General features: G+C 47.4%; 1 protein-coding gene across 1 annotated transcript in view; it reads left to right on the top strand.

The window, feature by feature from the left end:
* The first annotated feature begins 1755 nt into the window (after window positions 1-1755).
* The window catches only part of TMEM38B (transmembrane protein 38B), an 83150-nt gene continuing 60602 nt past the window's right edge, over window positions 1756-24303 (top strand). Inside the window, exon 1 of the mRNA XM_075280338.1 lies at window positions 1756-1814. The gene's annotated coding sequence lies outside the window, so the exon portion shown is untranslated. The remainder of the gene's footprint in view (window positions 1815-24303) is intronic.

Genomic DNA, 24303 nt, shown 5'->3' with positions numbered 1-24303 from the left:
TCAACAATACAGTGCACTTTACACAAGGAGAAGCTGTATGGGAGAGTGATGAGAAACAAGCCATTTCTGCAAGTACGCCACAAACAGAGTTGCCTGAGGTATGAAAAAGCACATTTGGACAAGCCAGCTTAATTTTGGAAGAAGCTCCTGTGGACTGATGAAACAAAGATTGAGTTGTTTGGTCATACAAAAAGATGTTATGCATGGCGTCCAAAAAAAACAGCATTCCAAGAAAAACACTTGCTACCCACTGTAAAATTTGGTGGAGGTTTCATCATGCTTTGGGGCTGTGTGGCGAATGCCGGCACCGGGAATCTTGTTAAAGTTGAGGGTTGCATGGATTCCACTCAGTATCCGCAGATTCTTGAGAATAATGTTCAAGAATCAGTGACGAAGTTGAAGTTACGCCGGGGATGGATATTTCAGCAAGACAATAATCCAAAACACCGCTCCAAATCGACTCAGGAATTCTTGCAGAGGAACAATTACAATGTTCTGGAATGGCCATCCCAGTCCCCAGACCTGAATATCATTGAACATCTGTGGGATGATTTGAAGCGGGCTGTCCATGCTCGGCGACCATCAAACTTAACTGAACTTGAATTGTTTTGTAAAGAGGAATGGTCCAAAATACCTTCATCCACGATCCAGGAACTGATTGAAAGCTACAGGAAGCGACTAGAGGCAAAAGGAGGATCTACTAAATATTAATGTCACTTTTCTGTTGAGGTGCCCATACTTTTGCACCGGTCAAATTTTGGTTTAATGCATATTGCACATTTTGTGTTAGTACAATAAACCTCATTTCAATCCTGAAATATTACTGTGTCCATCAGTTATTAGATATATCAAACTGAAATGGCTGCTGCAAATACCAAAATATTTAGAACTAAAAATGATTAAGATTAATAGGGGTGCCCAAACTTTTTCATAGGACTGTATATATATATATATATATATATATATATATATATATATATATATGTATAGCAAATGATTATATTTATGTTGCATCATTGAGATGGATATATATATATTATAATAATAATACATTTTATTTATATAGCGCCAACATATTCCGCGGCACTGTACAATTTATAGGGTTCAGATACAGACATACATAACAAAGAACGTCATTTCACACAATGGGACTGAGGGCCCTGCTCAAAAGAGCTTACAATCTATGAGGTAGAGGGGGTGACACAAGAGGTAGCAGGGGCAGCATTGCTTATACAGTGTTCAGACAATTTTGTGCATTAGGAATTGTGATAGGCTTGTCTGAAAAGATGCGTCTTTAGTTTGCGTTTGAAACTGTAGAAGTTGGGAGTTATATACATACTGGCTATTTATCTATTTACATTTATTGCCACAAATACAGTAGAATATTTTTACAGTTATTTTACGGTTTCTGACTTTGATTCCTTGTTGTGCTGCTAGACTTTTCACTTTGGGCAGGGTAGATGGCAGGTTTCATAGACAACCAGCACTAGATGTGTACCAGGTGCGTGTTACACAGTCATAGCAGAACACCTTGTGCTTTACATCTTATATACGGAGAGCTCAGCACCACGCTCGCACACAACTAAGCACACACTATGTGTAGATACAACATGCAGAGCTGTGTGTGTGACATGCGCAGTAGAGCTGTACACAACCTGCAGCTAGCACTGTACCTGAGGACAGTTCCTCTTCTAGCCTGACAGCTTTGAAACTAACTCCTCCCACACACGTGACTGGTGACGTGACGTCACGTAAGGTCCTTCAGTAGAAGCAGTTATGCCATGAAAGCTCAGCTGTGTGACTAGAAGGGTTGCGTCTAGAATGGAGTTGCTCCGGGTAGGTCCTCCCTCCAGCAACTCCAATCTAGTCACCTCACTAGTGAACGGGCTAGAATGGAGTTACTGTAGGGAGGACCTACCAGGAGCAACTACAATCTAGACAATTCATTAGTGAGGTGACTGGAGGCAGGAACTACTAGAATCAACTCCAATGTAGACTGTTCAGTACTGAGGTGACTAGAATGGAGTTGCTAATAGGAGCTGCTGCCAGAAACTCCAATCTAGTCACCTCACTACAGGAGCAGCTAGAGTGGAGTGTCTATAGGAAGGAGCCATAACTGGCCAAGAGAGACATTGTATATGTATATGATTATCAATAAGAATACAGGAAATACACATTCCTGGACATAGATACATCCTGTGAAAGTTTGTGAGTTTGGATGTTTGTTACTTAATCACGCAAAACCCGCTCGACTGATTTGGCTGAAAGTTTCCACAAACAAAGTTAATACACCCGATTGCGCAATAGGATACTTTTCGTCACAATAGCGCACATACGTTTGTGCCAGGACCCCCACAAAACCCAAACTCACACCACCATCTCTGCAATCTCACACACTTTGGACCATAGCAAGCCACACAATTCATATTGCCCTCTACAGCCTCGCCCCTAACCCCACACAATCACATATACATATACTTTACCACTTTGCCCTTAATGATACTCCAGGAGGCTCTCTTTAACGCTCCGGAGCAGCGATGTTTGCCGACCCCCACCGCTCTGACAATCCGCGACACCGCCCACCTATGTCAATACCCCTAGGAGGTCTAATAAATGCAAAAAAAAAAGTTTAAAAAAAATATAAAAACAAATAAAAAGGATTCAAAATTCAAATCACCCCCCTTTCCCTAGAACACATATAAAAGTAGTTAAAAACTGTGAAACAAATACATGTTAGGTATCCCCGCGTCCGAAATCGCCCGCTCTACAAAGCTATACAAATATTTTTCCTGTTCGGTAAACGGTCAAAAGTGCCAAACCGCCGTTTTTTCACTGTTTTGGTTCTGATAAAAATTTGAATAAAAAGTGATCAAAGCAATAACATTTCCCGAAAATGGTAGAACTACAAAGTACACCCGACCCCGCCAAAAAAGACGCCCTATACATCCCCGTACACGGACGTATAAAAAAGTTACGGCTGTCGGAATATGACGACTTTTTAAAAAAAAAAAATTTAACACAGTTTTGGATTTTTTTAAAGGGTCAAAAAGTAAATAAAACCATATAAATTTGGTATCCCCAGCATCGTAACGAAACACAGAATACAGGGGACATGTCATTTTGGTTGCACAGTGAACGCTGTAAAACCAAAGCCCGTAAGAAAGTCGCAGAAATGCATTTTTTCGTCAAATCCACCCCATTCAGAATTTTTTCCCTGCTTCCCAGTACATTATATAGAATAAATAATGGTGGCATCATGAAGAAAAATTTGTCCCAGGAAAAATTAAGACCTCATATGACTCTGGGAGCAGAGAAATAAAAAAGTTATGAAGGAGTTTAGAAGGAGGGGAGTCAAAAACGAAAATCAAAAGATGCGGGAAAGGGTTAACTTCAAATACTTCTGTCCCAAAGTCACTATGTAAAGTTTCTCACAACACCGTATAGCAGCTCAAATACAAATTAATTTCAACACAAAAGTCTCACGTATTCTCTGAATTACAGCAAAAACAAGATACAAACTTACATTTCAGAGGCGGAAAAAAAATGCGTGCGCCCATATATATGCGAGCGCATATGCATATATATGCGACACCCGCGCACACGCATTTTTTTGGGACACCCAATATATATATGCGAGCACCCTGTATATATATATATATATATATATATATATATATATATATATATATTGTGGTAAAGTGTACGGTAAGGTGGTGGATGGAGTGTATATCTCTCCTGGTTTCCTCAGCCAGGCGAGATAAAGGAAAGCCAGGGTAATCATGTTCGAGCAGAGCATAGTCTGCTGGAACTCTTGTTCCACATTATGGGCTGGCTTTTCTGGACTGGAGGGCAGGTTGGTAGTGGGAGCCTTCCAGTCCACACTTACTCCACCACGGGTTTTGCCCTGAGTCCGGGGCAGTCACAGGTGAGGCTTCCTTAGAGCTATTTTACTGGGGAAGGAAGCTCAGTTAGGAGCCCTGGTACACGCAAGGAGTGTGTGAGGAAAACAGGTACCTTGTGAACTTTGACTGGCTCATATGGTGACTCAACCTGCTGTAGGTCAGAGAGGTAACCTGCTGTATAGGTAGAGCCGGACAAGGCTTAGGTTTTGTTTGTTGTTTTTTTTTTTTTTGCTGGCACAGTGTTTTATGCCGAATGCTCAAATAAAACACTGGACTTATTTATTTTACTACCTGTCTGCATGGTGTCATTGCCGTTCCCAACCGTGTGAGCTGAACCCCTTACAATTGGTGGAGGACGCGGGGCACAACGGCAGGACAGAAGTCTGGACAACTGTGTGTGGCAGACATTAAAGGAGCCAGAGGTAGATGTCCTGGGTGAAAGCTGCTGCAACTTTGCAAGGACAGTCCAATACCATGGAAGAGGTATTAAAGCAGCTGATACAGGTCCAGGTGCAACAGCAACAGGAAACAAACCGCCTGTTAATAGAGCAGATGGCTGCACTCCGAGAGTCTGGCATGACTCAAGCCCGACAAATGGAGGTAATCCCGCCTGAGACTGCCAAGGTAAAGAGGGCTGTACAGCAGGTCTTGCAGAAAATGACATCTGATGATGACGCCGAGGCCTACCTCACGGTGTTTGAGAGAGTGGCAGAGAGAGAGGGTCTGCCGAGTGCAGAGTGGGCAGATGTGATTGCGCCCTTCCTCTCCGGTGAACCCCAAAAGGCCTACTATGACCTCAGGGAGCAGGATGTCCGGGACTATACCAAACTAAAGTTGGAGATCCTTGCTCGCCTGGGTGTCACACCAGCTATCCGCGCTAGGAGAGTTCACAGTTGGGCCTACTCCATTGACAAACCCACCAGGTCCCAGATGTACGACCTAATCCATCTGGTACGCAAATGGCTGGAACCAGAGACCTGCACACCCGCCCAAATCATGAAAAAGGTGGTCATCGATCACTTCTTCAGGGCGCTGCCGGCAGAGCTACAACGCTGGGTCGGACACGGGGACCCCAAGACTGCTGATCAACTGGTCAACCTGGTGGAAAGGTATATAGCGACCGAGGACTTCCTCCATGATGCTCCCACGGCACCAATCCCTCTCAGGACTGCCAGCCCCGTGACGTCTGTGGGTAAGAGGGGTACAATGGGAGGAGTGTGGAAAACTGCGAGAGGGAACAGGGCTCTGGACCTCGGGCGAGGGCAAAAGACTGCTTGAACCTAAGCGGCCCACAGGTCCTAGAAGGGACTCCCTGTTGAAAAGGCCTGGGTCCCTCCAGTGCTGGAGGTGTCATGAGTGGGGACATGTGGCTGCCCATTGCCCTCTTACTTCAGAGCTCATGGAGTGTGACGCTAATAGGCGGCAGTCGCTATTTGCTGTACCGGTGTGTGCAGCCATGCCAAGGACTGAGCCACATGCATGCATGTTAAGGGTTAATGACCGCTCGGCAACAGCCCTGCTGGACTCTGGTAGCTCAGTGACTTTGGTTAGAGCCAGCCTTGTGACTGGAGACTATATACCAGGCAAACATGTGAAAGTGTTATGCATCCATGGGGATATTATAGCTTACCCTGTGGCCTCAGTTACACTGGTAACTCCCTCTGGGACTGTGACCTATGAGGTCGGTGTGGTAAAACGGCTCATGTATGAGGTAATTTTGGGCCATGATTTCCCATTGTTTTGGGAGTTATGGAAGAAAGGTAACGCTCCTGCTGCCAGTGAAGTAACTCCAGCAGAATCTGTTCCTTTCTCTGACAATAATGGTTCATGTGCAGGGACCCCTGGAAATAGTAAAACTAATTTGGGGAAAAAGGTGAATGAACCTGAGGTGTGCAATGATGAATGGTTCCCCCTGCAAGTGTTAGCCGGGGAAGAAGAAACTTCCCCACCAGGGCCGCAGGTGCTAGATTTAGGAGTGTCTCGGGGTAACTTTGGGACTGAGCAAGCAAGAGACCCCACTTTGAGTACTGCACGCGCCAATGTTACGGTAATAAATGGTGTACCACAGGGTCCCGAAGCTGACCAGAAATTTCCACACTTTGCTATGAATAGGGACCTGGTTTATCGAGTCACCAAGTGTAACAATGAAATTGTGGAACAGCTTTTGGTGCCAAAACTGTACCGTCGCATGGTGCTAGATATGGCACATAATCATGTGTTGGGTGGTCATTTGGGGACTAGTAAAACACAAGAGAGAGTCTTCCAACGTTTTTTTTGGCCTGGGTTATATGAAGAGGTGAGGAGGTACTGTGAGTCATGCCCCACGTGCCAATTAAGTGCCCCCACACCCCACTACCGTAGCCCGTTGGTGTCACTTCCTATCATTGAGGTACCATTTGAAAGAATTGCAATGGACCTGGTGGGGCCTCTAGTCAAATCCGCTAGGGGACATCAATACATTCTGGTTGTGTTAGACTATGCCACCAGGTACCCGGAGGCAGTTCCCTTAAGAAACATGGCCTCCAAAAATATAGCTCGGGAGTTGTTTTACATGTTTTCTCGCACAGGTATTCCCAAAGAAATACTTACTGACCAGGGTACCCCCTTTATGTCAAAAGTTATGAAAGAACTATGCAAATTGTTTAAAATCGCGCATATCCGTACCTCAGTGTACCACCCCCAAACTGATGGATTAGTGGAGAGGTTCAATAAAACCCTCAAGCACATGTTGAAAAAGGTAGTGGAAAGGGATGGCCGGGACTGGGACTGTCTGTTACCCTATCTTATGTTCTCCATCAGGGAGGTACCCCAAGCATCTACAGGGTTTTCCCCCTTTGAGTTAGTTTATGGCCGGCATCCAAGGGGTTTGCTAGATATTGCCAAAGAGACCTGGGAGACTGAGGCCACCCCATATAAAAGTATTGTTAAACATGTGGCCCAGATGCAGGACCGAATAGAGACGGTGATGCCCATTGTCAGAGAGCATATGCAAAAAGCTCAGGAGGCCCAGAGCAGAATTTACAACAGGTCTGCCCGGGTGAGGACCTTTAATCCAGGGGACCGGGTCCTAGTTCTAGTTCCCACCGTTGAGAGTAAGTTTCTGGCAAGGTGGCAGGGTCCCTATGAGATTGTAGAAAAGGTGAGTGAGGTGAATTACAAGGTGCATCAGCCAGGCAGGAGAAAACCCTTCCAGATTTACCACATAAACCTCATCAAGCCGTGGAAGGATAGAGAGGCTTTGGTAGCCGCCCCGACTGTGGTTAAAGAAGGGTTACAGCCAATTCCCCCAGTAAGAATAGGAGAGGCCCTGTCAGGACACCAGAAACAGGAGGTAAAGGAGTTCCTGCAGCGCAACAGGGGCAAGTTTTCTAACCTACCCGGCCGAACGCACCTGATAAAACATCATATTAAAACTGAGCCCAATACTAAAGTGAGCCTGAAGCCGTACAGGATACCAGAAGCCCGCAGAGTGGCGGTATCCTCTGGGGTCAAGCGCATGCTTGAACTGGGAGTCATTGAGGAGTCAAGCAGCGAATGGTCAAGCCCCATTGTACTAATCCCAAAGCCCAATGGGACATGGAGGTTCTGTAATGACTTCAGGAAATTAAATGAGGTTTCGAAATTTGATGCGTACCCCATGCCCCGAGTGGATGAACTGATTGAGAGGCTGGGGAGTGCCAGGTACATCACAACACTTGACCTTACAAAGGGTTATTGGCAGATACCATTATCTGATGCGGCAAAAGAAAAGACTGCATTCTCCACTCCTGAAGGCCTGTTCCAATATGTAGTGATGCCATTTGGGTTACATGGGGCCCCTGCGACATTTCAGAGGCTTATGGATCTGATCTTGAGACCACATCGTGATTATGCTGCTGCCTACCTGGACGATGTGGTAATTTTTTCGCCTGATTGGAAAAGTCACCTCTGTAAGGTACAGGCCGTCCTAGACTCCATCAGTGATGCAGGCCTGACCATAAACCCTGAGAAGTGTGCAGTGGGTCTGGAGGAAGCAAAATACCTGGGCTACATTATTGGTAAGGGATTGGTTAAGCCCCAGATAAATAAAATTGAGGCGATACAGAATTGGCCTAGACCGCTAACGAAAAAACAGGTCAAGGCCTTCCTGGGCATTACCGGATACTACCGCCGGTTTGTGCCCAATTTTGCCTCCATTGCATCACCATTGACGGACTTAACAAAGGGCGGTAAGTCAGTCATGGTAAAATGGACCCCAGAGGCTGAGAAGGCTTTACAAAGTCTAAAGTCCACTCTGTGTGAACAGCCAGTGCTAATCTCCCCAGATTTCAGAAAACAGTTTCTGGTTCAGACTGATGCATCTGATACAGGGTTGGGAGCCGTCCTGTCACAGGTAGTAAATGGGGAAGAACACCCAGTGATGTACCTGAGTAGGAAACTGACCCCAGCGGAGAAAAATTATGCCATAGTGGAGAGAGATTGTCTGGCCATCAAGTGGGCCCTAGAGTCCCTAAAATATTATCTGCTGGGTAGAAAGTTTGTGTTGATGACAGATCACGCTCCACTGGCCTGGATGAAGCAAAAAAAGGAGAGAAATGCCAGGGTGACCAGATGGTTTCTCTCCTTACAAAACTTCTGTTTCAAACTGGAACATAGACCAGGGAAATTGCAAGGAAATGCGCATGCATTGTCCAGGGTCTGCTGTCTGTTCAGTAGAAATGCCCAGACCTCTGGTCTGGAGAAGAGGGGGGGGGGGGATATGTGGTAAAGTGTACGGTAAGGTGGTGGATGGAGTGTATATCTCTCCTGGTTTCCTCAGCCAGGCGAGATAAAGGAAAGCCAGGGTAATCATGTTCGAGCAGAGCATAGTCTGCTGGAACTCTTGTTCCACATTATGGGCTGGCTTTTCTGGACTGGAGGGCAGGTTGGTAGTGGGAGCCTTCCAGTCCACACTTACTCCACCACGGGTTTTGCCCTGAGTCCGGGGCAGTCACAGGTGAGGCTTCCTTAGAGCTATTTTACTGGGGAAGGAAGCTCAGTTAGGAGCCCTGGTACACACGAGGAGTGTGTGAGGAAAACAGGTACCTTGTGAACTTTGACTGGCTCATATGGTGACTCAACCTGCTGTAGGTCAGAGAGGTAACCTGCTGTATAGGTAGAGCCGGACAAGGCTTAGGTTTTGTTTGTTGTTTTGTTTTTTTGCTGGCGCAGTGTTTTATGCCGAATGCTCAAATAAAACACTGGACTTATTTATTTTACTACCTGTCTGCATGGTGTCATTGCCGTTCCCAACCGTGTGAGCTGAACCCCTTACAATATGTATGTATGTATATATATATACACATACATGAGCACATATATATATGGGACACCCGCATGAGCGCATATGTATGCGATGTCAGAGCAAGAATCAGTATGAGAGGTCGGAGCCAGAATCAGTCTGAGAGGTCAGAGCCAGAATTAGTATGAGAGGTCAGAGCCAGAATCAGTATGAGAGGTCAGAGCCAGAATCAGTATGAGAGGTCAGAGCCAGAATCAGTATGAGAGGTCAGAGCCAGAATCAGAATGAGAGGTCATTGCCAGAATCACACTAGGAGGTCAGAGCCAGAATCACACTAGGAGGTCAGAGCCAGAATCAGACTGAGAGGTCAGAGCCGGAATCACTCTGAGAGGTCAGAGCCGGAATCAGACTGAGAGGTCAGAGCCGGAATCAGTATGAGAGGTCAGAGCCAGAATCAGTCTGAGAGGTCAGAGCCAGAATCAGTATGAGAGGACAGAACCAGAAGCAGTATGAGAGGTCAGAGTCGGAATCAGTATGAGAGGTCAGAGTCGGAATCAGTATGAGAGATCAGAGCCGGAATCAGTATGAGAGGTCAGAGCCGGAATCACACTAGGAGGTCAGAGCCAGAATCAGTCTGAGAGGTCAGAGCCGGAATCAGACTGAGAGGTCAGAGCCGGAATCAGACTGAGAGGTCAGAGCCGGAATCAGACTGAGAGGTCAGAGCCAGAATCAGTATGAGAGGACAGAACCAGAAGCAGTATGAAAGGTCAGAGCCGGAATCAGTATGAGAGGACAGAGCAAGAATCATTATGAGAGGTCAGTGCCAGAATCAGTATGAGAGGTCAGAGCCGGGATCAGTATGAGAGGTCAGAGCCGGAATCAGTATGAGAGGTCAGAGCCAGAATCGGTATGAGAGGTCAGAGCCGGAATCAGTATGAAAGGTCAGAGTCGGAATCAGTATGAGAGATCAGAGCTGGAATCAGTATGAGAGGTCAGAGCCGGAATCAGTATGAGAGGTCAGAGTCGGAATCAGTATGAGAGATCAGAGCCGGAATCAGTATGAGAGATCAGAGCCGGAATCAGTATGAGAGGTCAGAGCCGGAATCAGTATGAGAGGTCAGAGCCGGAATCAGTTTGAAAGGTCAGAGCCAGAAGCAGTATGAGACGTCAGAGCCAGAATCAGTCTGAGAGGTCAGAGCCAGGTCGAGCGCATATATATGCGAACGCATATATATGCGAACGCCTATATATGGAACACCCGCGCATATATATGGGACACCCGCGCATATTTATATATATAAATATATGCATATATATAGAGGGTGTCCCAAAAAAATGCGCGCACATGTGCGCAGGTGTCCCATATATATGCGAGCGCATATGCATATATATGCGACACCCGCGCACATGTGCGCGCGCATTTTTTTGGGACACCCAGTATATATATGCGAGCACCCTGTATATATATAGATATATCTATCTATCTATATATATGTATATAATATATACATACATACATACATGAGCACATATATATGGGACACCCGCATGAGCGCATATTTATGCGATGTCAGAGCCAGAATCGGTATGAGAGGTCAGAGCCAGAAGCAATATGAGAGGTCAGAGCCCGGAATCAGACTGAGAGGTCAGAGCCGGAATCGGTATGAGAGGTCAGAGCCGGAATCGGTCTGAGAGGTCAGAGCCAGAATCGGTCTGAGAGTACAGAGCCAGAATCAGTCTGAGTAGTATTAGACGTCAGAGCCAGAATCAGTCTGAGAGGTCAGAGCCAGAATCAGTCTGAGAGGTCAGAGCCAGAATCAGTATGAGAGGTCAGAGCCAGAATCAGACTGAGAGGTCAGAGCCAGAATCGGTCTGAGAGTTCAGAGCCAGAATCGGTCTGAGAAGTCAGAGCCAGAAGTAGTATTAGACGTCAGAGCCAGAATCAGTCTGAGAGGTCAGAGCCAGAATCAGACTGAGAGGTCAGAGCCAGAATCAGACTGAGAGGTCAGAGCCAGAATCAGACTGAGAGGTCAGAGCCGGAATCAGACTGAGAGGTCAGAGCCGGAATCAGACTGAGAGGTCAGAGCCGGAATCGGTCTGAGAGTTCAGAGCCGGAATCGGTCTGAGAGGTCAGAGCCAGAATCAGTCTGAGAGGTCAGAGCCAGAAGCACTATGAGATGTCAGAGCCAGAATCAGTCTGAGAGGTCAGAGCCAGAATCAGTATGAGAGGTCAGAGCCAGAATCAGACTGAGAGGTCAGAGCCAGAATCAGTCTGAGAGGTCAGAGCCAGATTCAGTATGAGAGGTCAGAGCCAGAAGTAGTATTAGACGTCAGAGCCAGAATCAGTCTGAGAGGTCAGAGCCAGAATCAGTATGAGAGGTCAGAGCCAGAATCAGACTGAGAGGTCAGAGCCAGAATCAGTATGAGAGGTCAGAGCCAGAATCAGTCTGAGAGGTCAGAGCCAGAATTAGTATGAGAGATCAGAGCCAGAATCAATATGAGAGGTCAGAGCCGGAATCAGTATGAGAGGTCAGAGCCAGAATCAGTATGAGAGGTCAAAGCCAGAATCAGTATGAGAGGTCAGAGCCAGAAGCAGTAAAAAAAAAGGTCAGAGCCAAAATCAGTCTGAGAGGTCAGAGCCATAAGTAGTATGAATGGTCAGAATCGGAATCAGTATGAGAGGTCAGAGCCAGAATCAGTCTAAGAAGTCAGAGCCAGAATCATTCTGAGAGGACAGGCCCAGAAGCAGTATGAGAGGTCAGAGCCAGAATCAGTCTGAGAGAGCAGAGCCAGAATCAGTCTGAGGTTAGAGCCGGAATCAGTCTGAGAGGTCAGACCCGGAATCAGTCTGAGAGGTCAGAGCCGGAATCAGTAGGAGAGGTCAAAGCCGGAATCAGACTGAGAGGTCAGAGCCGGATTCAGACTGAGAGGTCAGAGCCGGATTCAGACTGAGAGGTCAGAGCCGGATTCAGACTGAGAGGTCAGAGCCGGATTCAGACTGAGAGGTCAGAGCCGGAATCAGTCTGAGAGGTCAGAGCCAGAATCAGTATGAGAGTTCAGAGCCAGAATCAGTCTGAGAGGTCAGAGCCAGAATCAGTCTGAGAGGTCAGAGCCAGAATCAGACTGAGAGGTCAGAGCCAGAATTAGTATGAGAGATCAGAGCCAGAATCAGTATGAGAGGTCAGAGCCAGAATCAGAATGAGAGGTCATTGCCAGAATCAGTCTGAGAGGTCAGAGCCAGAATCACATTAGGAGGTCAGAGCCAGAATCAGTCTGAGAGGTCAGAGCCAGAATCAGTCTGAGAGGTCAGAGCCGGAATCGGTCTGAGAGGTCAGAGCCGGAATCGGTCTGAGAGGTCAGAGCCGGAATCAGTCTGAGAGGTCAGAGCCGGAATCAGACTGAGAGGTCAGAGCCGGAATCAGACTGAGAGGTCAGAGCCAGAATCAGTCTGAGAGGTCAGAGCCAGAAGCAGTATGAAAGGTCAGAGCCGGAATCAGTATGAGAGGACAGAGCAAGAATCAGTATGAGAGGTCAGTGCCGGAATCAGTCTGAGAGGTCAGAGCCAGAATCAGTCTGAGAGGTCAGAGCCAGAATCAGTATGAGAGGACAGAACCAGAAGCAGTATGAAAGGTCAGAGCCGGAATCAGTATGAGAGGACAGAACAAGAATCAGTATGAGAGATCAGTGCCAGAATCAGTATGAGAGGTCAGAGCCAGAATTAGTATGAGAGATCAGAGCCAGAATCAATATGAGAGGTCAGAGCCGGAATCAGTATGAGAGGTCAGAGCCAGAATCAGTATGAGAGGTCAAAGCCAGAATCAGTATGAGAGGTCAGAGCCAGAAGCAGTAAAAAAAAAGGTCAGAGCCAAAATCAGTCTGAGAGGTCAGAGCCATAAGTAGTATGAATGGTCAGAATCGGAATCAGTATGAGAGGTCAGAGCCAGAATCAGTCTAAGAAGTCAGAGCCAGAATCATTCTGAGAGGACAGGCCCAGAAGCAGTATGAGAGGTCAGAGCCAGAATCAGTCTGAGAGAGCAGAGCCAGAATCAGTCTGAGGTTAGAGCCGGAATCAGTCTGAGAGGTCAGACCCGGAATCAGTCTGAGAGGTCAGAGCCGGAATCAGTAGGAGAGGTCAAAGCCGGAATCAGACTGAGAGGTCAGAGCCGGATTCAGACTGAGAGGTCAGAGCCGGATTCAGACTGAGAGGTCAGAGCCGGATTCAGACTGAGAGGTCAGAGCCGGATTCAGACTGAGAGGTCAGAGCCGGAATCAGTCTGAGAGGTCAGAGCCAGAATCAGTATGAGAGTTCAGAGCCAGAATCAGTCTGAGAGGTCAGAGCCAGAATCAGTCTGAGAGGTCAGAGCCAGAATCAGACTGAGAGGTCAGAGCCAGAATTAGTATGAGAGATCAGAGCCAGAATCAGTATGAGAGGTCAGAGCCAGAATCAGAATGAGAGGTCATTGCCAGAATCAGTCTGAGAGGTCAGAGCCAGAATCACATTAGGAGGTCAGAGCCAGAATCAGTCTGAGAGGTCAGAGCCAGAATCAGTCTGAGAGGTCAGAGCCGGAATCGGTCTGAGAGGTCAGAGCCGGAATCGGTCTGAGAGGTCAGAGCCGGAATCGGTCTGAGAGGTCAGAGCCGGAATCAGACTGAGAGGTCAGAGCCGGAATCAGACTGAGAGGTCAGAGCCAGAATCAGTCTGAGAGGTCAGAGCCAGAAGCAGTATGAAAGGTCAGAGCCGGAATCAGTATGAGAGGACAGAGCAAGAATCAGTATGAGAGGTCAGTGCCGGAATCAGTCTGAGAGGTCAGAGCCAGAATCAGTCTGAGAGGTCAGAGCCAGAATCAGTATGAGAGGACAGAACCAGAAGCAGTATGAAAGGTCAGAGCCGGAATCAGTATGAGAGGACAGAACAAGAATCAGTATGAGAGATCAGTGCCAGAATCAGTATGAGAGGTCAGAGCCAGAATCAGTATGAGAGGACAGAACCAGAAGCAGTATGAAAGGTCAGAGCCGGAATCAGTATGAGAGGACAGAACAAGAATCAGTATGAGAGATCAGTGCCAGAATCAGTATGAGAGGTCAGAGCCGGAATCAGTATGAGAGGTCAGAGTCGGAATCAGTATGAGAGGTCAGAGCTGGAATCAGTATGAGAGGTCAGAGACGGAATCAGTATGAGAGGTCAGAGCCGGAATCAGTCTGAAAGGTCAGAGCCAGAAGCAGCATGAGACGTCAGAGCCAGAATCAGTCTGAGAGGTCAGAGCCAGAATCAGTCTGAGAGGTCAGAGCCAGAATCAGTCTGAGAGGTCAGAGCCAGAATCAGTCTGAGAGGTCAGAGCCAGAATCAGTCTGAGAGGTCAGAGCCAGAATCAGTCTGAGAGGTCAGAGCCAGTATCCGTCTGAGAGGTCAGAGCCAGGTTGAGCGCATATATATGCGAGCGCATATATATGCGAGCGCATATATATGCGAGCGCATATATATGCGAGCGCATATATATGCGAGCGCATATATATGCGAGCGCATATATATGCGAGCGCATATATATGCGAGCGCATATATATGCGAGCGCATATATATGCGAGCGCATATATGTGGGACACCCGCGCATATTTATATATATATATATATATATATATATAAATATATGCATATATATAGAGGGTGTCCAAAAAAAATGCACGCGCACATGTGTACAGGTGTCCCATATATATGCGAGCGCATATGCGTATATATGCAACACCCGCGCACATGTGCGCGCGCATTTTTTTAGAATATATATATGCGAGCACCATATATATATATATATATATATATATATATATATATATATATATCTATATATGTGTATATATATATATATATATATATATATATATACATACATAAATACATGAGCACATATATATATGGGACACCCGCATGAGCGCATATTTATGCGATGTCAGAGCCAGAATCAGTATGAGAGGTCAGAGCAAGAATCAGTATGAAAGATCAGAGCCAGAATCAGTCTGAGAGGTCAGAGCCAGAATCGGTATGAGAGGTCAGAGCCAGATGCGATATGAGAGGTCAGAGCCGGAATCAGTATGAGAGGTCAGAGCCCGGAATCAGTATGAGAGGTCAGAGCCAGAATCGGTATGAGAGGTCAGAGCCGGAATCAGCATGAGAGGTCAGAGCCCGGAATCAGACTGAGAGGTCAGAGCCGGAATCAGACTGAGAGGTCAGAGCCGGAATCGGTATGAGAGGTCAGAGGTGGAATCTGTCTGAGAGATCAGAGCCAGAATCGGTCTGAGAGGTCAGAGCCAGAATCAGTCTGAGTAGTATTAGACGTCAGAGCAAGAATCAATCTGAGAGGTCAGAGCCAGAATCAGTCTGAGAGGTCAGAGCCAGAATCAGTATGAGAGGTCAGAGCCGGAATCAGTCTGAGAGGTCAGAGCCAGAATCAGTCTGAGAGGTCAGAGCCAGAATCAATCTGAGAGGTCAGAGCCAGAATCAGACTGAGAGGTCAGAGCCAGAATCAGACTGAGAGGTCAGAGCCAGAATCGGTCTGAGAGTTCAGAGCCAGAATCAGTCTGAGAAGTCAGAGCCAGAAGTAGTATTAGACGTCAGAGCCAGAATCAGTCTGAGAGGTCAGAGCCAGAATCAGTCTGAGAGGTCAGAGCCAGAATCAGTCTGAGAGGTCAGAGCCAGAATCAGTATGAGAGGTCAGAGCCGGAATCAGACTGAGAGGTCAGAGCCAGAATCGGTCTGAGAGTTCAGAGCCAGAATCAGTCTGAGAAGTCAGAGCCAGAAGTAGTATTAGACGTCAGAGCCAGAATCAGACTGAGAGGTCAGAGCCAGAATCAGACTGAGAGGTCAGAGCCGGAATCAGTCTGAGAGGTCAGAGCCGGAATCAGTCTGAGAGGTCAGAGCCGGAATCGGTCTGAGAGGTCAGAGCCAGAATCAGTCTGAGAGGTCAGAGCCAGAAGCACTATGAGATGTCAGAGCCAGAATCAGTCTGAGAGGTCAGAGCCAGAATCAGTCTGAGAGGTCAGAGCCAGAATCAGTATGAGAGGTCAAAGCCAGAATCAGTATGAGAGGTCAGAGCCAGAAGCAGTAAAAAAGGTCAGAGCCAAAATCAGTATGAAACGTCAGAGCCAGAAGCAGTATGAATGGTCAGAATTGGAATCAGTATGAGAGGTCAGAGCCAGAATCAGTCTAAGAAGCCAGAGCCAGAATCATTCTAAGAGGACAGTCCCAGAAGAAGTATGAGAGGTCAGAGCCAGAATCAGTCTGAGAGAGCAGAGCCAGAATCAGTCTGAGGTTAGAGCCAGAATCAGTCTGAGAGGTCAGAGCCAGAATCAGTATGAGAGGTCAGAGCCGGAATCAGACTGAGAGGTCAGAGCCAGAATCGGTCTGAGAGTTCAGAGCCAGAATCAGTCTGAGAAGTCAGAGCCAGAAGTAGTATTAGACGTCAGAGCCAGAATCAGACTGAGAGGTCAGAGCCAGAATCAGACTGAGAGGTCAGAGCCAGAATCAGTCTGAGAGGTCAGAGCCAGAATCAGTCTGAGAGGTCAGAGCCGGAATCAGTCTGAGAGGTCAGAGCCGGAATCGGTCTGAGAGGTCAGAGCCAGAATCAGTCTGAGAGGTCAGAGCCAGAAGCACTATGAGATGTCAGAGCCAGAATCAGTCTGAGAGGTCAGAGCCAGAATCAGTCTGAGAGGTCAGAGCCAGAATCAGTATGAGAGGTCAAAGCCAGAATCAGTATGAGAGGTCAGAGCCAGAAGCAGTAAAAAAGGTCAGAGCCAAAATCAGTATGAAACGTCAGAGCCAGAAGCAGTATGAATGGTCAGAATTGGAATCAGTATGAGAGGTCAGAGCCAGAATCAGTCTAAGAAGCCAGAGCCAGAATCATTCTAAGAGGACAGTCCCAGAAGAAGTATGAGAGTTCAGAGCCAGAATCAGTCTGAGAGAGCAGAGCCAGAATCAGTCTGAGGTTAGAGCCAGAATCAGTCTGAGGTGTCAGAGCCAGAATCAGTCTGAGGTGTCAGAGCCAGAATCAGTCTGAGAGGTGAGAGCCAGAATCAGTATGAGAGGTTAGAGCCAGAATCAGACTGAGAGGTCAGAGCCAGAATCGGTCTGAGAGTTCAGAGCCAGAATCAGTCTGAGAAGTCAGAGCCAGAAGTAGTATTAGACGTCAGAGCCAGAATCAGTCTGAGAGGTCAGAGCCAGAATCAGTATGAGAGTTCAGAGCCAGAATCAGACTGAGAGGTCAGAGCCAGAATCAGTATGAGAGGTCAGAGCCAGAATCAGAATGAGAGGTCATTGCCAGAATCAGTCTGAGAGCTCAGAGCCAGAATCACACTAGGAGGTCAGAGCCAGAATCAGTCTGAGAGGTCAGAGCCGGAATCAGACTGAGAGGTAAAAGCCGGAATCAGACTGAGAGGTCAGAGCCGGAATCAGACTGAGAGGTCAGAGCCGGAATCAGACTGAGAGGTCAGAGCCGGAATCAGACTGAGAGGTCAGAGCCGGAATCAGACTGAGAGGTCAGAGCCGGAATCAGACTGAGAGGTCAGAGCCAGAAGCAGTATGAGATGTAAGAGCCAGAATAGGTCTGAGAGGTCAGGGCCAGAATCGGTATGAGAGGTCAGAGCCCGGAATCGGACTGAGAGGTCAGAGCCGGAATCGGTATGAGAGATCAGTGCCGGAATCGGTATGAGAGGTCAGAGCCGGAATCGGTATGAGAGGTCAGAGCCGGAATCGGTATGAGAGGTCAGAGCCGCAATCGGTATGAGAGGTCAGAGCCGGAATCGGTATGAGAGGTCAGAGCCGGAATCGGTATGAGAGGTCAGAGCCGGAATCGGTATGAGAGGTCAGAGCCGGAATCGGTATGAGAGGTCAGAGCCGGAATCGGTATGAGAGGTCAGAGCCGGAATCGGTATGAGAGGTCAGAGCCGGAATCAGTATGAGAGGTCAGAGCCGGAATCAGTATGAGAGGTCAGAGCCGGAATCAGTATGAGAGGTCAGAGCCGGAATCAGTCTGAGAGGTCAGAGCCCGAATCAGTCTGAGAGGTCAGAGCCCGAATCAGTCTGAGAGGTCAGAGCCCGAATCAGTCTGAGAGGTCAGAGCCAGAATCAGTATGAGAGGTCAGAGCCCGAATCAGTCTGAGAGGTCAGAGCCGGAATCAGTATGAGATGACAGAGTCGGAATCAGTCTGAGAGGTCAGAGCCGGAATCAGACTGAGTGGTCAGAGCCGGAATCAGACTGAGAGATCAGAGCCGGAATCAGTATGAGAGGTCAGAGCCGGAATCAGTATGAGAGGTCAGAGTCGGAATCAGTATGAGAGGTCAGAGCCGGAATCAGTATGAGAGGTCAGAGCCGGAATCAGTATGAGAAGTCAGAGCCAGAATCAGTCTGAGAGGTCAGAGCCATAATTAGTTTGAGAGATCAGAGCCAGAATCAGTATGAGATGATAGAGCCAGAATCAGTCTGAGAGGTCAGAACCAGAATCAGACTGAGTGGTCAGAGCCGGAATCAGACTGAGAGGTAAGAGCCAGAATCAGTCTGAGAGGTCAGAGCCAGAAGCAGTATGAGAGGTCAGAGCCCGGAATCAGACTGAGAGGTCAGAGTCGGAATCAGACTGAGAGGTCAGAGCCGGAATCAGACTGAGAGGTCAGAGCCGGAATCAGACTGAGAGGTCAGAGCCGGAATCAGTCTGAGAGGTCAGAGCCGGAATCAGTCTGAGAGGTCAGAGCCGGAATCAGTCTGAGAGGTAAGAGCCAGAATCAGTCTGAGAGGTCAGAGCCAGAAGCACTATGAGATGTCAGAGCCAGAATCAGTATGAGAGGTCAGAGCCAGAATCAGACTGAGAGGTCAGAGCCAGAATCAGTCTGAGAGGTCAGAGCCAGAATCAGTATGAGAGGTCAAAACAAGAATCAGTCTGAGAGGTCAGAGCCAGAATCAGTCTGAGAGGTCAGAGTCAGAATCAGTCTGAGAGGTCAGAGCCAGTATCCGTCTGAGAGGTCAGAGCCAGGTTGAGCGCATATATATGCGAGCGCATATATATGCGAGCGCATATATATGCGAGCGCATATATATGCGAGCGCATATATATGCGAGCGCATATATATGCGAGCGCATATATATGCGAGCGCATATATATGCGAGCGCATATATATGCGAGCGCATATATATGCGAGCGCATATATATGCGAGCGCATATATATGCGAGCGCATATATATGCGAGCGCATATATATGCGAGCGCATATATATGCGAGCGCATATATATGCGAGCGCATATATATGCGAGCGCATATATGTGGGACACCCGCGCATATTTATATATATATATATATAAATATATGCATATATATAGAGGGTGTCCAAAAAAAATGCGCGCGCACATGTGTGCAGGTGTCCCATATATATGCGAGCGCATATGCGTATATATGCAACACCCGCGCACATGTGCGCGCGCATTTTTTTAGTATATATATGCGAGCACCATGTGTATATATATATATATATATATATATATATATATATATATATAGATCTATCTATCTATATATGTGTATATATATATATATATATATATATATATATATATATATATATATATATATATACACATACATACATAAATACATGAGCACATATATATATGGGACACCAGCATGAGCGCATATTTATGCGATGTCAGAGCCAGAATCAGTATGAGAGGTCAGAGCAAGAATCAGTATGAAAGATCAGAGCCAGAATCAGTCTGAGAGGTCAGAGCCAGAGTCGGTATGAGAGGTCAGAGCCAGATGCGATATGAGAGGTCAGAGCCGGAATCAGTATGAGAGGTCAGAGCCCGGAATCAGTATGAGAGGTCAGAGCCAGAATCGGTCTGAGAGGTCAGAGCCGGAATCAGCATGAGAGGTCAGAGCCCGGAATCAGACTGAGAGGTCAGAGCCGGAATCAGACTGAGAGGTCAGAGCCGGAATCGGTATGAGAGGTCAGAGGTGGAATCGGTCTGAGAGATCAGAGCCAGAATCGGTCTGAGAGGTCAGAGCCAGAATCAGTCTGAGTAGTATTAGACGTCAGAGCAAGAATCAGTCTGAGAGGTCAGAGCCAGAATCAGTCTGAGAGGTCAGAGCCAGAATCAGTATGAGAGGTCAGAGCAGGAATCAGTCTGAGAGGTCAGAGCCAGAATCAGTCTGAGAGGTCAGAGCCAGAATCAATCTGAGAGGTCAGAGCCAGAATCAGTATGAGAGGTCAGAGCCGGAATCAGACTGAGAGGTCAGAGCCAGAATCGGTCTGAGAGTTCAGAGCCAGAATCAGTCTGAGAAGTCAGAGCCAGAAGTAGTATTAGACGTCAGAGCCAGAATCAGTCTGAGAGGTCAGAGCCAGAATCAGTCTGAGAGGTCAGAGCCAGAATCAGTATGAGAGGTCAGAGCCGGAATCAGACTGAGAGGTCAGAGCCAGAATCGGTCTGAGAGTTCAGAGCCAGAATCAGTCTGAGAAGTCAGAGCCAGAAGTAGTATTAGACGTCAGAGCCAGAATCAGTCTGAGAGGTCAGAGCCAGAATCAGTCTGAGAGGTCAGAGCCGGAATCAGACTGAGAGGTCAGAGCCAGAATCGGTCTGAGAGTTCAGAGCCAGAATCAGTCTGAGAAGTCAGAGCCAGAAGTAGTATTAGACGTCAGAGCCAGAATCAGTCTGAGAGGTCAGAGCCAGAATCAGACTGAGAGGTCAGAGCCAGAATCAGACTGAGAGGTCAGAGTCAGAATCAGTCTGAGAGGTCAGAGCCGGAATCAGTCTGAGAGGTCAGAGCCGGAATCAGACTGAGAGGTCAGAGCCGGAATCAGTCTGAGAGGTCAGAGCCAGAAGCAGTATGAGATGTCAGAGCCAGAATCAGTCTGAGAGGTCAGAGCCAGAATCAGTATGAGAGGTCAAAGCCAGAAGCAGTAAAAAAGGTCAGAGCCAAAATCAGTATGAAACGTCAGAGCCAGAAGCAGTATGAATGGTCAGAATTGAAATCAGTATGAGAGGTCAGAGCCAGAATCAGTCTAAGAAGCCAGAGCCAGAATCATTCTAAGAGGACAGGCCCAGAAGAAGTATGAGAGGTCAGAGCCAGAATCAGTCTGAGAGAGCAGAGCCAGAATCAGTCTGAGGTTAGAGCCAGAATCAGTCTGAGGTGTCAGAGCCAGAATCAGTCTGAGGTGTCAGAGCCAGAATCAGTCTGAGAGGTGAGAGCCAGAATCAGTATGAGAGGTTAGAGCCAGAATCAGACTGAGAGGTCAGAGCCAGAATCGATCTGAGAGTTCAGAGCCAGAATCAGTCTGAGAAGTCAGAGTCAGAAGTAGTATTAGACGTCAGAGCCAGAATCAGTCTGAGAGGTCAGAGCCAGAATCAGTATGAGAGTTCAGAGCCAGAATCAGACTGAGAGGTCAGAGCCAGAATCAGTATGAGGGGTCAGAGCCAGAATCAGTATGAGAGGTCAGAGCCAGAATCAGAATGAGAGGTCATTGCCAGAATCAGTCTGAGAGGTCAGAGCCAGAATCACACTAGGAGGTCAGAGCCAGAATCAGTCTGAGAGGTCAGAGCCGGAATCAGACTGAGAGGTCAGAGCCGGAATCAGACTGAGAGGTCAGAGCCAGAAGCAGTATGAGATGTAAGAGCCAGAATCGGTCTGAGAGGTCAGGGCCAGAATCGGTATGAGAGGTCAGGGCCAGAATCGGTATGAGAGGTCAGGGCCAGAATCGGTATGAGAGGTCAGAACCAGAATCGGTATGAGAGGTCAGAGTCAGAATCGGTGTGAGAGGTCAGAGCCAGAAGCAGTCTGAGAGGTCAGAGCCAGAATCAGTCTGAGAATTCAGAACCAGAATCAGTATGAGAGGTCAGAGCCAGAATCAGTCTGAGAGGTCAGAGCCAGAATCAGACTGAGAGGTCAGATCCGGAATTGGTATGAGAGGTCAGAGTCGGAATCGGTATGGGAGGTCAGAGTCGGAATCGGTATGAGAGGTCAGAGCCGGAATCGGTCTGAGAGGTCAGAGTCGGAATCGGTCTGAGAGGTCAGAGCCGGAATCGGTCTGAGAGGTCAGAGCCGGAATCGGTCTGAGAGGTCAGAGCCGGAATCGGTCTGAGAGGTCAGAGCCGGAATCGGTCTGAGAGGTCAGAGCCAGAATCGGTCTGAGAGGTCAGAGCCAGAATCAGTATGAGAGGTCAAAACAAGAATCAGTCTGAGAGGTCAGAGCCAGAATCAGTCTGAGAGGTCAGAGTCAGAATCAGTCTGAGAGGTCAGAGCCAGTATCCGTCTGAGAGGTCAGAGCCAGGTTGAGCGCATATATATGCGAGCGCATATATATGCGAGCGCATATATATGCGAGCGCATATATATGCGAGCGCATATATATGCGAGCGCATATATATGCGAGCGCATATATATGCGAGCGCATATATATGCGAGCGCATATATATGCGAGCGCATATATATGCGAGCGCATATATATGCGAGCGCATATATATGCGAGCGCATATATATGCGAGCGCATATATATGCGAGCGCATATATATGCGAGCGCATATATATGCGAGCGCATATATATGCGAGCGCATATATATGCGAGCGCATATATATGCGAGCGCATATATATGCGAGCGCATATATGTGGGACACCCGCGCATATTTATATATATATATATATATAAATATATGCATATATATAGAGGGTGTCCAAAAAAAATGCGCGCGCACATGTGTGCAGGTGTCCCATATATATGCGAGCGCATATGCGTATATATGTAACACCCGCGCACATGTGCGCGCGCATTTTTTTAGTATATATATATGCGAGCACCATATATATATATATATATATATATATATATATATATATAGATCTATCTATATATGTGTATATATATATATATATATATATATATATATATATATATATATATATACACATACATACATAAATACATGAGCACATATATATATGGGACACCAGCATGAGCGCATATTTATGCGATGTCAGAGCCTGAATCAGTATGAGAGGTCAGAGCAAGAATCAGTATGAAAGATCAGAGCCAGAATCAGTCTGAGAGGTCAGAGCCAGAGTCGGTATGAGAGGTCAGAGCCAGATGCGATATGAGAGGTCAGAGCCGGAATCAGTATGAGAGGTCAGAGCCCGGAATCGGTCTGAGAGATCAGAGCCAGAATCGGTCTGAGAGGTCAGAGCCAGAATCAGTCTGAGTAGTATTAGACGTCAGAGCAAGAATCAGTCTGAGAGGTCAGAGCCAGAATCAGTCTGAGAGGTCAGAGCCAGAATCAGTATGAGAGGTCAGAGCCGGAATCAGACTGAGAGGTCAGAGCCAGAATCAGTCTGAGAGGTCAGAGCCAGAATCAATCTGAGAGGTCAGAGCCAGAATCAGTATGAGAGGTCAGAGCCGGAATCAGACTGAGAGGTCAGAGCCAGAATCGGTCTGAGAGTTCAGAGCCAGAATCAGTCTGAGAAGTCAGAGCCAGAAGTAGTATTAGACGTCAGAGCCAGAATCAGTCTGAGAGGTCAGAGCCAGAATCAGTCTGAGAGGTCAGAGCCGGAATCAGACTGAGAGGTCAGAGCCAGAATCGGTCTGAGAGTTCAGAGCCAGAATCAGTCTGAGAAGTCAGAGCCAGAAGTAGTATTAGACGTCAGAGCCAGAATCAGTCTGAGAGGTCAGAGCCAGAATCAGACTGAGAGGTCAGAGCCAGAATCAGACTGAGAGGTCAGAGCCAGAATCAGTCTGAGAGGTCAGAGCCGGAATCAGTCTGAGAGGTCAGAGCCGGAATCAGTCTGAGAGGTCAGAGCCAGAAGCAGTATGAGATGTCAGAGCCAGAATCAGTCTGAGAGGTCAGAGCCAGAATCAGTATGAGAGGTCAAAGCCAGAATCAGTATGAGAGGTCAGAGCCAGAAGCAGTAAAAAAGGTCAGAGCCAAAATCAGTATGAAACGTCAGAGCCAGAAGCAGTATGAATGGTCAGAATTGAAATCAGTATGAGAGGTCAGAGCCAGAATCAGTCTAAGAAGCCAGAGCCAGAATCATTCTAAGAGGACAGGCCCAGAAGAAGTATGAGAGGTCAGAGCCAGAATCAGTCTGAGAGAGCAGAGCCAGAATCAGTCTGAGGTTAGAGCCAG

This window comes from Leptodactylus fuscus, chromosome 1 (genome assembly GCF_031893055.1).
Source record: "Leptodactylus fuscus isolate aLepFus1 chromosome 1, aLepFus1.hap2, whole genome shotgun sequence".
NCBI lineage: Eukaryota > Metazoa > Chordata > Amphibia > Anura > Leptodactylidae > Leptodactylus > Leptodactylus fuscus.
Note: the sequence above shows the minus strand (reverse complement) of the source record. Positions and strands in the feature narration are given on the sequence as shown.